We start from the raw sequence: 16,043 nt of genomic DNA, 5'->3' as shown, positions 1-16,043 counted from the left end.
TTAAACAAGCCTGTGGACGAATGTTTGAAGGGAGAAATAAAAATCGTGTTTTTGGTGTTTATAACATAGCATTTTTCGCACGATGGATGCCACATAATAAGAAAATTAAGCTCAAAATACAATCTTTCAGTATTTTTTTTTTAAATCAAATGTGGTAAATCAAGAGCATACATGCCAGAAAAAGCTTGTAGGTGTGACGTAGGACCTACAGATGAGCCGCAAGCTCCCAGCTTCACTCCATTAAGATGCATGTACTTGTGGACTACTAGATCCATGTATGTCTTTGGCCCAATCCAAATTCCTCCCATCTCCCTTCCCCTTTATTTAGCCCTCAAATAGAGAGTTATGAAAAAATAGTGTCTCATATTTCAGACGTCACTTTCGTTTGATGACGTAACCAATGATCGCCAGTCCGCTAACTTTAGCGCGGAGCTTCCAAATATCTCAAATATACATAACAGTGGTTTAGGGTTGCAGGAGAGACTGTAAACAAAGAGATGATAGGAAATGAGGGAAACTTGCTTTGACTGTATAAAGAGAACTGGACTGAGTAACCCCTCCCCCTTTACTTTCCCAACAGGAAGTAGCTGCTGGCTTATAGGAGCCAAAATCCCACAGACTTCTATTGAGAAACAGTCATTAAAAGTCAAACATTATATTTCTCAAAGTAACCATTCTTGCTTGATACCGTTTATTGAAAGTTATTCAAGGTCTAAACTGACCAATCAGATGCCTCAGTAAAAGCCTGTGGGACCCGCTCGCCCCCACCTCAAACGTTTGATTGGCAGACTCTTCCGAACCGCTTTCATGTAAAGGAGGTGTGGACTTTGAACAAGCTTACTCATGATGGTCGAAAGTGGTTGCCATAGAAACCTGGACTCAGACCAACTTGGACCAATCACTGTTGTCTGGCTCCACAATGGTAACGGCCATATCTCGGAAAAATGGCGAATGAATTGGGTTCATTTCGTTGGAGCCAGAGGTAAGGCATTTTCAATGGGTGTCCATCTCTATATACAGTCAATGGTGTGAATAAAGGGATGATGGGAAATTGAGGCACAACTCAGAGGTGAATTTCTAATGAACTAGTGTTTCTCTGCAGAAACTATGTCCCAGAAAGCAACACAGTTTTTTCTATTTTGGCCAAAACGGGATAATCATAATTAAAAGACCACATCTAAAAATGCACAGAAACAGGCAGATATGTCGGAAGGGAGGATTTGAGTTTGCTGGTGACTCATCTGCCAGTCCTCTCCTCCAAAAGAACATCTTGGTGAAAGGCATCAACAGTTTTGTGATGAGTGCTGAGCTGCTGGTGAACCAAGTGGCAGAAAAAAAAACATTCCTCAATAGAGATGTTGGTTTTGTATCTCTGTTGTTTTAAAAAAAACCCCACTCAGACACCACAGCGCACATCAGTACTCTTTGGTTGGAACCAGGGCGCAAGCTGGGCGATCTTCTCATTAGGGATGAGACCTAATGGGGTTGACAGAGGGCTGATTAGTGCTGTCATTTTTTCCTCTGTATGTATGTGACAGACAGAGAGAGTGGCTCGCTTGAGGGAGACAAGCTTCAATTTTAATCTTGCAGCAATTTCAGATGGGTAGCACCCACCCACTTACCCACACATGCAGCAAAAAAGAAAAAAAAAATCTCACTGCGTTGTATCTCCTCCCACTGATATGTTGCTATCGGTCACAATAACAAAATTCAGTGTAATTGTGCAGTCAGCTTGCGATACAGTTTTCTGTCACCCTACCTGCTTGCTTCTCTCTCCACTGAGGACAAGTGGAGAATGAGGAAAAGGGTTTTTGGTATAATGAAAATGATCTTTTTCCTTATGCCCCCCCCTCCCCTCTCGCTATATCCTCTCTGCTTGTGCTGCTGCCAGCATCACTCAGAGAAAAGAGAGGCCTGGCAGGCTGATTGGCTGCTAGCTTGACTGGTTTGGGTAACAACCAAAGGTTTTTTTTTCCTAGAGAGTTTTCAAAGCTGGATCTGTAGCCTGATATCTAAACTAAAACAAACCCTATACACACATTAGTTTTAGCCTTTATTTATTTCTACCAATGAAAACAAGTCACTTATGTTCTTGCTGTTTAAAGGTGAACTTGCAACAAAAGTGTTGTGATGCGTATTTGCATCGGTGGCATCAGTTAAGTAAACAGCAATAATCATTGTCAAGGACAATTTTAAAGTTTGGCAGTTTAATGCATGATTTAATCTATTTTTTTGCTTATTTTCAAAGTCTGTAATTTTAGTTTAAGCAAGAAATGTGTTTTTGTTTAACCCTTGAAAACCCATAGGGGGGAAATTTGGGTATATTTTTTTCAAATACTTTTCTCTTCTTTTGTATTTTTAATTTTCTATTTTTTGATACTGTTATTTTCTGCTGCCCAAAGCAAACAAACAAAAATAAAATTGTCTTTAGGGTCAAATGAGTCAATTTAAAGCCGATATTTCCCCTACAACTGGTCCAATACCGATAAACTCCACTATGCAAATATTGATCGATACTGGCACTGATATATCGCCCATCCCTAATTAAAAATGTTTTGTCTTGGAATCCTTTATCATGTTTAAAAAGCAAAATTTATCCACTCTTATTTCTTTAATTGTCATCTTTTTCCATATACATTTTACATTTTAACAAAAAATCCTAGAAAATTGATTTAAGAATTTGAATTGACACATATTTACACAATGTTCTAGTCTAAACCCTCCCATACATCCTTGTGTTTCCAGTTTGTTGGTGATTCAGCAAAAGCTTCTCAAGCCTAGTAACTATATGTGATTATTGTAAGTTTGGTTTATGTTCAGTGTCCTCCAAAAATCCCCTTATCCTAACTACCTTTGTCACCTAATATTTTATTTTATTAAATCAGTCTTTAGTATGTGAATGTCCACAGTGGCTCAGAGGTGTACAGACAATGATTCACCTGTCCTTTAGCAGCCAATATCCTAATGCATTCGTGTCTCTTTTGCCTGATGTTGTTCCTAATCTTTAAAGAGAGATACAGACAGGAGCAGAAACACATTTGCATTGAGTTGATGGTTTGCATTTCTATGGAAAACAATATGATTATGCAACTTGTATTTTATAAATGCCAGCACCTGAAGGCACGAAGCTCTTCCTCTCTTATCATCTACTTTGAGTGATGACGTCTTTGTTGTTTTGCCTTTGCTGTGAATGCGCTTGTATACTAAAAAAATATGAGATGTGAAATTATTATGCAACTACCTCCAGCCATGATCTTCTTTTGGATTCATCAGCTCTGCACTGACATTTATGTAAATTTTCCAGTGTCAATATTTGGTGGTAAAACTGTAACTTTTCTGAACCTGTAAAAACAAAATAAAGGTTGTTCTAATGGAGTCCCAAACTTTCAGCTCGAAACAGCTGACTGTTACCACACAAAGTGGTGCTTCTAATAACAGAGAGACAAAAGGATGATGTGACGTTGTGAGTCCTCCCCTGCTGCAGACAGCTGAGTTAGCACGCATACATTTAGTCTAAAAGCAATTATCAGGAGGACAGTTAAACAAGGCACTCTTGCTCTTTCGCCTTGTTTTGCATACATAATCCCCTTGGTGGATGATGTTAACAAATGGATTTGCTATAATATGTTTAAGCGGGCTGAAAGGCTCCAAATATTAGTGTAATTGAGATTTGAGATTGATCCAAATGAGCTCTTGCAGAACTCATGAGTCGGTGGGCACATTTCACAAATCAGTACCTGGTTTTTGGAGAATACGGAGAATACGTAACCTCTTAGCCAACCAAATCAGGAATCAATAGATGAAATGGAATTGAAACGACAATCAATTACATCTGTAATGCGAGGCACATCAGAGAAGAGGAAGCAACGAATCAACACGCAGCACACACGGCGAGAATCCCTGTGACAGCTCTGCATATCAACGACCTTTGCGAGTGCTCCTTCTCTCTCATCTCAAGGTTACTCACAGACTCTGTCCTGTGTTTCCTCAGCTCACAACGCTCCGCCTGCCTAATCTCGTTTTATCATTTAGCTGCACAGCAATTTTCTGGGAGCCTGCGTCCCATTTATAATTGATGCCCTGTGTGTAAATATGGTAAAATAATTACAAGACTGGATGTGTTGTGTTTTCGATCTGTCAAAGTCGAACAAAAAAGTCCCAAGAAAGGAAAAATAAAAATCAAATGTTTGATATTGTACTGTACAGTACCCGAAAACTATTCATGGATTCAGCACAAACTTTTTTTTTTTTTTTCATAATAATAGTATCTCTCTAAAGTTAGCCTGTGTTATAAAATGAAACTGGGTTGCCTTCACTCTTTTTCTTGACCTAAACAGAGCAGAATGGGTTCTTTCATTGGATGCACCAAGTGTCATTAATATTCAAAAGAATCTGGTGAGTGCAAAGTGCTTTTCTGTCAACCCCCTGTGTAACTCCATCATTCTAAGACATCAGTTGTGTTGCAACTTTAAAATAAGTTAATTATTGATATTTTCTTGGACATTTTACCATAATAGTCCAGCTAAAGCTAATGGAAACATATTTTGGTGTTTTAATTTAATGTAATTTAATTTAATTTATTTAGCAGTTTTTGAAGACGGTCTAAGTTTAGCACACCTATCTTACTTTATTTTTTATTATAGCCATTTTAAGTCAAACAGAAATTACTTCATAAAAAAACAGGACACATTACACATGTAGCCCCTATAGAGATAGTTCTCAATTTGTCAAAATGTACCTTTTGCATGAGTTCATAATCCAGCATTTAGACATGCAGTACCACTATCTGTCCTGTAGGGCTGGATACTACTCCAAGGCCAAATACAAATTCTTCCCCTACAGCTTCTCCCTTCCCCTACATTTAAAAAGTCCCATTAGTTCTCACTCCTCAGGGGAGTGGTGAGCTGCAGACACAGCTGCACTCGGGGACCAATTGGTTTAACCCCGCCCAATCAAACCCCTTATTGCTGAGTGTCAAGTAGGGAGGTACTGGGTCCTATTTTTGGTCTTTGGATTTGAACTCACGACCTTTCAGTCTCAGGGCGGACAGTCTACACAAGACCACTGAGCTGGCTAGCCCTCCAAATGGGGAGATATGGATAAAACGTGACTCTAATATAAATAACTTGTGACTTGGCTCAAACTTTAGTCCTCTGACTCGGAAAGACTTGCTGTTTCCCCCCAAATCCAAGGATGAAAAAGTATATTGAAAGACTCTGTGTACATCCGTTTGGTGTGTTGGTCCAACATTCCAATCGGATTAGGGCCACGTTGGATTGATCAGACAGTCCAACCGATCAAATTGCAGAAACATGACTTGAAACGTTAATAGTAGGACTTGTGACTCAACTTGAAATTTGTTGGTCTTGACTTGTGACTCGACTTGGGACTTGGCTGGTTTGACTTGGGACTTGACTTAGACTTGTGAACAAAAACGTGAGACTTGCAAAACAATGACTTGGCCCCACATTAGTATTGAGCCAATTTGATTATTACTTAAAGAGTATCAGCCTTGAATTTCAGCCCCAGCGCTCTGTTTCGTTTTGCTTGTGTAATTTTCATTCTTTTACGGAGTAGCATTTAATTGTAGAGAAAAATTCATAGAAAAAGTTGAAAATTCACAAATATGACATGCTAAATTTAAAGAGGTAAACAAACCCCTATATCTATAACCCCCAGAGGACCTAAAGGCAAAGGAATAATTAGCTAGCTCTACAGTTACAACACAGAAAAAGCTTTTTCCTGCACAACCTCTCAACTCGATGTACGATGCTATTTAGACGGCTTATGCTGCACAGACAGTCCATGGAAATGTGGCTTCATAGTCAACAGAAAAGTCTTGCCTGATCAAATTGTCCAATCAAAGCAGGCATCTCTCCCTGTCAGGAGTCCTGTAAAAGCCTCTGATTGCAGGTTCACTTTGCAACAGCTGGGGGCAAGTTACACATTCGGTTGTATCTGATGGGAGAGCGTGAGAAAAAAAAAGGTGTTTTTTTGCATCTGGGAGAGTGAAAAGATTTACAATGAAGGAGGGGTGGGGAAAAAAGCGTTTGATCACATACTATAGCGAGTACAAAGTCTTCAAAAGAATGGTGCGATTTTGTGTGTGAGCCTTGGGAATCATAAATACGAGTGCCAGAGCCGAACACAAGAGAGGAGTGGTTCCGTACGCCAAACAAATACTGGTGTAGAACAAAAAAGAGGAGATATACAGTCTGAAGTATGAAAGAAGTCAGGAAACGTATGATTTTTTGGAAACACACTTTACCTGGATGATAAAGAAAGACTTTCTGCAGAAAGACGGAGCCAGTGGCAGGTGAAGACAGTTGAGCTGATGGAGGCTGATTGTGTGGGTGTGTGTTACAGTCTTGTGTCTCTCTCGGCTCAGGAACTTTGGTATTTTCTTGTCACCAGAGGGAGTGACAGCTGGATGAAGCAGTCGCTCGCGGGAGCGTCTTCATCTGCTGATTAAAGTAAATGAGCCACAGACATTTTTGAGACATTTCTGTCAGAGTGTGACATGCGAGGATGGATTTAAATTTCATGTATCAAGTACAGAAAAAGACCGGCTTTGCTTAGCAGTAACGAGACAGCCCGGCTCTGTTCAAACTTTAAAAATACACCCACCTCCATCTCCGACCTACTGAATACCAACTTATAGAAGGGCAGAAGGAGCAATTTGTGACTATACAGCAGTTTTAGCTTAATGAACGGATGGCTTTGATGCTGCTAGCCTATCCATGAGATTTTTTTGTTCAGTGCACTTCACTTTTAAGAGAAACTAGAAGAAGAAATTCTTGTCAAAAGAAGCTGATGGTTTTAAGATTGTATTTTAAATAAAACCTTCCTCGTACTTTGCTTTCATTGGTCGACTTTCATGGAGTATGGCTGAGTTTTAGAGTGTATTCAGACTGGAGTGATTTGTTCTGGACGGATTCCGCTTAATTTGTTTTGGATTGAGTAATAAACCTTGCGTTTGGTCTGTATTCAGACTACGATCTACTGGAGATTTTTGTTCTGGACCAAAGCTTGTTAACAAAACCACATGACTAAAGATCTCTTCAGTCATTGGTCAATAGTTATGGTGGCGGTTCAAAAGAAAAAGAGAAAGACTTTGCAAATACTATATTTTTTCTTATTAAAACTTTTTATTTCACTGGTCAACTTGTTACTGCTACTTTGCTGCTTACTTGGGACGCCACGACTATGAGGTATGCTAATAAATGTTTGTGACATAATGACTGTTGGGAAAACAGTGTGAGAGGCAGTGTATATCACGTTAAAAGTTGTTTTTATGAGCTTGGATTCATCCAACCGCATTTTAATGAGCTGCCGTTGTGTCGCTACTCCATGTTTGTCCGTCAATGACCAGCTATGGTGGCCGTTTTGGTTCAGTTGTTCCGGTCTCAGCACGGATCATATTCAGACTGAAGAATTTCAGATTGAACCGAAGTTCAGTCCAATTGGAAATGAACCGAGACCACGTTGAAAGATAGGTCAGAGAGCGATTCCTGATCCCGGACCAGGGTCTGATTACTTGTATTCAAACTGAAACTTTGTTCCGGATTGTTGGGGAAAACAAACTGGTTCACTTTATGCAGACCAAATGTGTCCAGTCTGAAAACACCCTTAAAATCCCACATCTTGTGATCTATTTCAAAAGTGTTCCCAGTGGTCTTTTAACAACGATTTTATTCAAAATAATAACAAAAATCGGTATCCCTTTCTAGGACATAGCTTCTGCAGAGCGGCAGTATTTCATCAGAAATTTGCCTCCAATGCTATATTCACACTGAGCATTCAAGAAACATTTGGTGTTCACACTGGACTGTCGCTATGCAACACTAGCTTATGTACTCACAATTTGAAGATGTTTGTAGTGAAATGTCAAAGTGGTGCAACTCTTTCAAATCTTTCTCCTGGCCTTTCCCTTTTCTTTCACAGCTCTATTCCAACATATGACTTGCTGTCATATAATTCCATCTGGGTACAAACCACAATTATTAATTTCTGTCCTTCACGATCACAATTTTACAATGGTTGGTACTTCTGTGAATTGAGAAGGATGCTACCTATGTCACTGAATGATCAAAGCTCAACTTGTGTACATTATAATATAGAGTCCAAAAATGAACTTAAAAACCTGCATTAACACAATAATTTTGAACATGGAAGCACAAAATGCACATTTACATACACTTTTTATTGAGAATGGTCACTCGAATGCACGTTTCTGAGCCCAGTTTGAACGTATCACGAGTCATGGGTGAGACTGTTGGTGCCCCCACTTCCTGTCACCCATCTGTTTCCTCTCACACACCCATTCTAACATTACTGGTGCGACAAATCCAACAATCCAGCTGTACAGTTTTGAGCCAGGAGGAAAACAAAGACTTATGGGGATCTGGTCGAAATAGTGGTCTAAAAGTGGATGCATCAGAATGGAGCGGCCAGCCAGGCGTATGATCTATGTCACAACTGCAACAAGTTTTTCAAACAGCATTTTTTTTTGTCTGCTCCTGATTAACAGCAATTTGAATAAAGAAACCCTCAGAAATGCAATTTTAATCTTAATTTTCTAAATATACTGCATGCTCTCTGTCATCAGAAAAATTCTACAAATCTAAATTTTCTTTAACATGAGTTTATAAGTGCTATTTGGGCTACAAGGTATGGCAAAAACTTTATTTAACTAGAAATCCTTGTGGAATTCATACAATCATTGTGTTTTTGTTTGATATTTTTGTGCTGCATTGAAAGAGAGAAAAAAGTATAAGGACATGTTGACAAAAATGCATAGTTCTGTGTTTAAGTGTATCCACAGTGATTTTCCAAAGGCAATGACAGAGAGAAAATTCTAATCTTTTGTGCATAACCCCCATGCAGGATGTACAGTATCTCCTCCACCCCTCCTTTCCTCTCAAACCTCATCTCCTTCCATGTCTTCTCCTCTGTAGCTGGTGCGCTCTGTACCTGTTGAATAATTGATAGCTGTTTTGGTTTCTGATAAGATGTTTGGAGTCCACGGCTCGCAGCAGCATGGGCTTGCTGCAAGATCACACAGCTCCGTCCATCCTTTCACCGTCCCGCTCCTCTGCTTTCCTTTTTTTCTGATGCTGTTCAACATGCAAGTTATTCCGATAAGCACCGCGTTCGTTTTCATGTGTGATCATGTCTTAGCCAGCCGCTCCAGTTAAAAGTTCTGTCCAGACTGAGCCTGATACCCATCGTTTTTTATGGTTTACAAAGAAGCATGTAAACATTGATGGATAAATTATGCGCAGTATTGCTATGGAAACACAATTTGGAGATTTCAATACAAAAAAGTAATGAGAATCTGCTATTTATTATGACTGCATGACCTGTCACATATTGCAGCAGGTTTTCCCATCTACTGCCTTTCTCAGAGTTGCTGAATAACTCTCTCATTGCAGTCTATTATAAAGTCCTCACAAAAGAAAACAAGAGGAGTGCTGGTTGTTCTGTATGGTGTTCAATATTTATGTGAGTTGTAGTCTGTTTTTCTGCTGAGAGATCATGCGGAAAGCAAGAAACAAACTGAACTTGATTCAACTTTTAGCAAGAAGCTGAAAGAACTGTAGCTATAGAATGTCTGAGGAAAGATTTGTGCTGTTTTCCAGTAAAAATATAGGAGGAAACCTTTTAGCATTTCTTTATGGTTGGTTCTTTTTGGAGATATCTTCTTCAGAACCTTGGTAAAAGTTCCTTTAGTTTGGGTGTTTGTTTACTCACGACAACACATCTCAGATAGATTCATTGTAGATCTACAGATGCAGAAGAAATTGGCCCCTAACGGCTTCTTTATCGTCTTTTAGACTGAAGTTCTTTGCTCTTTTGTAGGTGTAACAATTCATTTTAAACATTCGAATTATATCATATTTTGCGGTTAACAATACGATTCAAAGTCATTCTTTTTTTTAATGATCTGATTCATTGATCTAACATTGATCCAGGACATCTCAGAGATAAATACCTGGTCCTGATCCATGCAGGTGAAGTTTTCCAGAGTTTTTGTATTTCTTAGAGGATAATCAAGTGTAAATTAAATATGTGTATGAAGAATTATTAGCAAATCCATTCACATTTTAGTTTTACACAGTTCAACCCACTGTTGTTTTTCCACATCACAATTATACAAACATTATTAGAAGATTCAAACACACTGTTTTTGCAAAATTCAAAGTGTTTCCACACTTTTCACTTTAATGATCATTTTTTGCTGCCATCCTCCGTGTTGTTCGCTATGGCACTTTTTACGATATATCAAAATAAACTTACTTTGCCTCAATCCAAATAGTATCTTCCAAGATTAATATAACTGATTAATTTTATTTTGAAATAATTCTATAATGATATAGGTCAGTTCAGTTAACAACTTGCCTCAGACAGATTGATCTGGTTGGATCGTAGATAAATAAATCGATCCATCGATATATTGTTACATCCCTTCTCTTTTTCTTACACCTATTTTCTTATTTATTTGTGCGAATAAGTGTTTGCATTGGCTACTACCCAGCTTGTAGGGAAATGAGGAAGATGGGTTAAAGAGGGAGACGAGTTCATCAAACCCTGGACAACAAGTCAATTCCTTCTGATTTATCACATCAATCCCCATCTGTCCTTCAGTGTGTGTGTTTGTGTGTTACAAATAGCGATTGGCTCAAACAGACACATTGACTGACTCACAAACTCCTTTTTCTGCCTCTCTCTGTACTGCGGTATAGACAGACACATGGGGGCAAAGATAGCAGGGCTTACATAACAACATCACTGCATTAACAAGCCCATCTGCTTCTGACTGGTGCTTACACTTTGAGCTAAAGCACACTTTAAACGCTGTACCCTTAACACAAGGCATAAACACCAGCAGGAACATCTTAACAAACGGATAAAGCAGTTGGAGCAGCTGAAACTGGGTAAAAGTGTTTGAATCGCCAAGAGATTTTTTTTTTGCCTGAAATCGGAGTCAGCCAATAGACTTACAACAAAGAGAGCAAATTTGTGAAAAAATATACCTTTCACTTTGAAACGTTGTGGCCATTGAATGCTAAATTATGAAGCAGAAGATTACATAAAATTTTCTTAAAGATTTCACACTTTTGTGTTCTGTTCACCTTCACTTCTGTCAGCACTTTCATCATCTGCTCTGTAAGAGTGGTGGTTAAAACACAAGAAAGTAAAAAAATTTGAACAAAACGTGACCAATAGAAAGTTCTGTCTTGTTCTTATTTCAGTAAAAACAAATGGATCAAACAGCCTACAAGTTGCAGCAGTGAGCTGTGACATGTAAACAAATAACCCTTAATTTTTTTTTTATGGAATGGCAGAATGCTGAGTTTTGTAATAAAAAAGGTGTTTTGTGGAGTAAACTGGAAATTTCTCTTTCCACTGAGCTTTTTTGTTTTCTTCACTGAGATTGTCCTATTTTTTAACTAACACACACACACACACAGTGCAGGGCTGTTTGTTGTTTTTTTTTTAATTTTACTAATGCAGAACTGACCATTAAAAACAAAAAAATACAGAATCATTCCCAGCATGCCACACAGACATGCTGACATGTAAAAAGTCTGGATTTATAGGCGTGATTTTGCCACAGTCTCAGCTTGACTTGTGCTTCAGAGTGACAAGAGAATGCAAAGACTGAGAGAAGAGGAAATGTGCAATCTGTGAAAAAGCGTTGTTTGTTTGCTGTCGTAGACTATTTGTGTCTTCACTCGGTCTTATTATAACGCTGAGGCGCGCTGTTCATATAAGCACATTTATAAATGAGTGTTTTAAAGTTATATAACAGTCAGGCCCAGCTAGTCCAGAATAATATTGGCATTTCTCTTTATCAATCAGGGTGATAAACAGTTGGAAAGAAAAAAATCAGAGGGGACATTGTAAGTAACACATTTAAAAAGTTTTACTTAATGAAGACTGCATTTTTTTGTTGAAAACTCCTATTATAACCTTACATCATGTTATTAAAAAAAAACAAGTTAAATGCAACAATGCTGATAAAAATATATTCAAAATAATATAAGATCTGGGGTTAGAAACTGGGCTAAGAAATTAGCATGAAGCTAACACACAATGGAAACTTGCATCTTATTCTTTCATGATGAAAATGTAGAAAAAAATACTGAATTGTAAAAAGGGGGCGGAGTTGTGGTCCCAGTGGTCCCGCCCACAGCTCAGAAGTGAATTTCTATTGAACTCCTGCAGCAACTATGTCCTATAAAACAATGCAGGTATTTTAGTCTTTTGTCTTTTAGCTTTTACAATAGATCCAAATATGACTTTATAGGACTTTAACTACCCTAAAATACACTAGTTAGTGGTAAATTTGTACAATGAAATACTGCCAACCACCAAAAAGGAAGTGACAAATTTTATGGATAGCTGTTGATTTTGTAGTTTTATCAGTCATAACCATCAAGCTATTGAGTGGATTCGTTTATAAAATTTTTAATTTAGATTTTTATTTATGGGGCTGCACGGTGGCGCAAGTGGTTAGCGCTCTCGCCTCACAGCGAGAAGGCCCCGGTTCAAATCCCGGCTGGGACCTTTCTGTGTGGAGTTTGCATGTTCTCCCCGTGCATGCGTGGGTTTTCACCGGGGACTCCGGCTTCCTCCCACCGTCCAAAAACATGCTTCATAGGTTAATTGGTGACTCTAAATTGCCCCTAGGTGTGAATGTGAGAGTGGATGTGTGTGTGATTGAGGCCCTGAGACAGACTGGCGACCTGTCCAGGGTGTACCCCGCCTTCGCCCATCAGTAGCCGGGTTAGGCTCCGGCACCCCCGCGACCCCGAAAGGGACACAGCGGTCAAGAAAATGGATGGATGGATTTTTATTTATTTATTTGGCTAAAATGCCAGCTGTTTATAGCATTCATAGAAATCACCAAAGTGGCTGGAAGTACTGGACTGACCTAACTAAGACATTTAATTAGAGGGAAAAATTGTTTGCCAGATTTTTTATATAGAAGGCCACTGTGCCAGTCTTAATCCAAGGTTAGTGAGACGTGTGCATGTGCCATCTGGGAAGGAATCCAACAGTTCTAATGACCTGGGAGCAATAAGCTAGATGAATCAAGCTGTGCACCACATTTTTTTCAGGCATCATTACTTTTAGCAAACAGTTATATTTATAACACCTACGAAGGTGCAACACAACTCAAAATGTGCTCGGTGATAAGAGTATTTTTATTTTAAACATGTTTTACTGCAGAAAAAAAGAAAATTATCAGTTAAGTCAAGAAATCAGCTCAGATTAGTAACTAATGCAACAGGATATAGTATATACCACACTATGTAAAGGCTATTATCTGCCTTGAGTGGATATCAGTTCTTGCAATCAAGTGTAAGCTAAGAACTAGTACCAATCTTTTAATCAACCTCTACCCTTTTGTCAGTTGTCTGAATTTTTTCAGCCAAAATATGTCTCATTACAATTAAAATATAGCAGTTTAAATAGGATTCAGATGACTTTGGTGTGAAAAAAACAAATTTTAATACACTTACTTTTTTTTTTTTTTTTTCATATACATATATGTAAACATGTGAACTTCCTATCTATACCAGGAAAAGGGAGCAGATACTTGGTTTAAATACTCTTGAGACTAATTACCAATAAACCAGAAACAGCTGCTTGATTGGCAACTTCAGGCTGGTGTGCTCGTGGCACAGGGAGAAGAGCAGAAATTCAGACTGTTTATGAGAGTCTGTTAAAAAAAAGCATGACCTAAATAACTTAATAGCTCAAAAAAGAAGAAAAAAAAAACCCAGCTAAAAATCTTCATATTTTGCCTCAAATGATTTTTGTTTTTGGTCACGACTCAGAGCTATTCACTTGAAAAGTTAACTTTTACAATAAAAGTTGAGACTGAATCACTATAGTTAGAGTTTTTTGTCTTCATATGCTGAAAGTAAGAATTTTGGCTGTATTCTGCTAGACTTGCAAATAATTAAATTCAGTATGCCGACAATGACAGGCTTTTTCAATGAAGACATGGAGGTGTGAGTTTAATGACAGACACTTTTGTAGTCAGTGTGACTAACTCGGTTGTAACTGAATGATTTAGTCCCACTCCAAACATCTTTTGATCTGCTTTAAAAGTTATCTTTTAATTATGAACCCGTGTTGTATGCTAGGACATAGTCTCTGCAGAGTGGCAGTAGTTCATTAATGGGGTCCAGATGATCCGACCCTTATATCGATGTGTGATCCCTCCCATGACAAAGGTGGACAAGATTTTATGTCTGCAACGGACACCATTGAAGATAAAAATCCTTGGAAAAAAAAGTTCAGCTCGCTGTCTTGTAGGGCCCAATTACCCCACTTTTAATCTAAACATGCAGAGGAAAGCACACGAATGATCAATTTGCCTCCGAGTTGTGTGAGACTGCCCTCATTTCCCATCATCACTTTGTTTACACTCTCTCCTGCAAGCTTACAGCCCGTCACAACCTAACATTATTGGTGCAACAAAAAATGGCAAGCAATATTGGAGCTGTCCAGCCATACAGTTTTGAGCCAGATACATGTCCTCCATCATGGGGAAAAAAAATTCCACAAGAACATGTTAAAGTGTATTATATTGTTCAGTCCTCACTATAAACCACCCCAAAACGGTATTTGAATCATTCATGCATTTTTAAGTATTCCTCTAAAAACCTGCGGTGTGAGCACCAGCCCCTCCCATACCCACAAAAACGAGCGGGTCCTCGTGTGCTGATGTCACAAGGTGAGACAGCCCCTTTCAGGAAGTCTGCACTGCCAGAACCTCCCCCAGGCTAACACAAACACCCACTTTCTCCACTCAAAGTAGATGTGCTTAGCCGCTCAGCTAGAGGTGCTCAGCTGCTTGTATAACCTCTCAGCTACCGGTAGTAGCAGTAGCAGTTTACTCAGGTCGTTGTTTTAAATGAGAAATTGTTCTCAATTGACCTACGTGTATAAATAAAGATACAGCAAGCTGAGGAGCTAGCTAGCTTTGCTCCTCAGCTAGCTCAGCCGCTCATCTAGCTCAGCTGCTAGCCCCGGCCACTGCTACAATCAGTGTAGCGATGGCTGGAGCCACTAAAAGCAGACCTATGGTAGGTTATGCACATCTATCTTTGCAAAAGTTTGGATGTTTGTTTTTGTGGGTGAAATGCAGACACGATGCTTAAGCCGGCTCTACGCTGACGTCATGAAATAGACGGCATCCACAAGCAGTGAAAGGCGGTGCTTCAAAGAATGAGGCGTCTAACTTCTGGATAGAAAAAAACTTAAAAAAAAAAAAAAAACAACTTAAATTTAGTAAAAAATGTGTTCTTTAATGTTTTAAAGGTAATATATGATCATATACATGGATATAGATTACTTTGAACGACTTAAAAAAAAAAAAACATGGTATGAGCCCGTTAAAACACCAAAAACACAACTTTCATTGAAGTTGATCTTTAAGATCTCCATAGAGTGCAGTCTCTACACCCTAACTTGTACTAACTGTGTCGTTTTATGATTATAGTAGTGAGATCATAAAATTGAAGCTTAAACAGCTTGGAGTTCAGTGAGTCGCCCACAAACCTGCATAACCTGCGATGAAAATGTTACAAGAGTACTAATGCCCCAGTAAGGATCTGGCAAAGACACTGCAGCACAGCTGTCATGAAGACGGGCTGCACGGCCAACTACACCAGCTGTGCCAGCCCAACCATCACTTAATCACTCAGAGGGGGGAATAAGGGGGATGGATGATGTGGGGAGAGATTAGGAAAGAAGCGCACACAAGAGCTACAAGATTTGAGATAAGGGGTGAAGAAATTGTCAAGAGGATAAAGTGAGATGCAGATGTGCAGGAAGGAGTAATAGATATATGACGAAAACCAGAACATATGCAAAGAAGTGTCTAGACGCATGAAGGTGTGGAGGAGTTGAGGGTTGATCATGAGGACACCAACAAAATAAGAAGGTTGGAGAATAAAAAAAAGCATAGAATTGACTTGGAAAAAGAAGATAGGAACTAAACTAAACAGAATGTGAGGCAT

General features: G+C 38.9%; 1 protein-coding gene across 1 annotated transcript in view; it reads left to right on the top strand.

The window, feature by feature from the left end:
• Nucleotides 1-16,043, top strand: part of LOC112141639 (reticulon-4 receptor-like 1) — a 98,384-nt gene that overhangs the window by 1,408 nt on the left and 80,933 nt on the right. The gene's annotated exons all lie outside the window — the stretch shown is intronic.

Source organism: Oryzias melastigma, linkage group LG14, assembly GCF_002922805.2.
Source record: "Oryzias melastigma strain HK-1 linkage group LG14, ASM292280v2, whole genome shotgun sequence".
NCBI lineage: Eukaryota > Metazoa > Chordata > Actinopteri > Beloniformes > Adrianichthyidae > Oryzias > Oryzias melastigma.
Note: the sequence above shows the minus strand (reverse complement) of the source record. Positions and strands in the feature narration are given on the sequence as shown.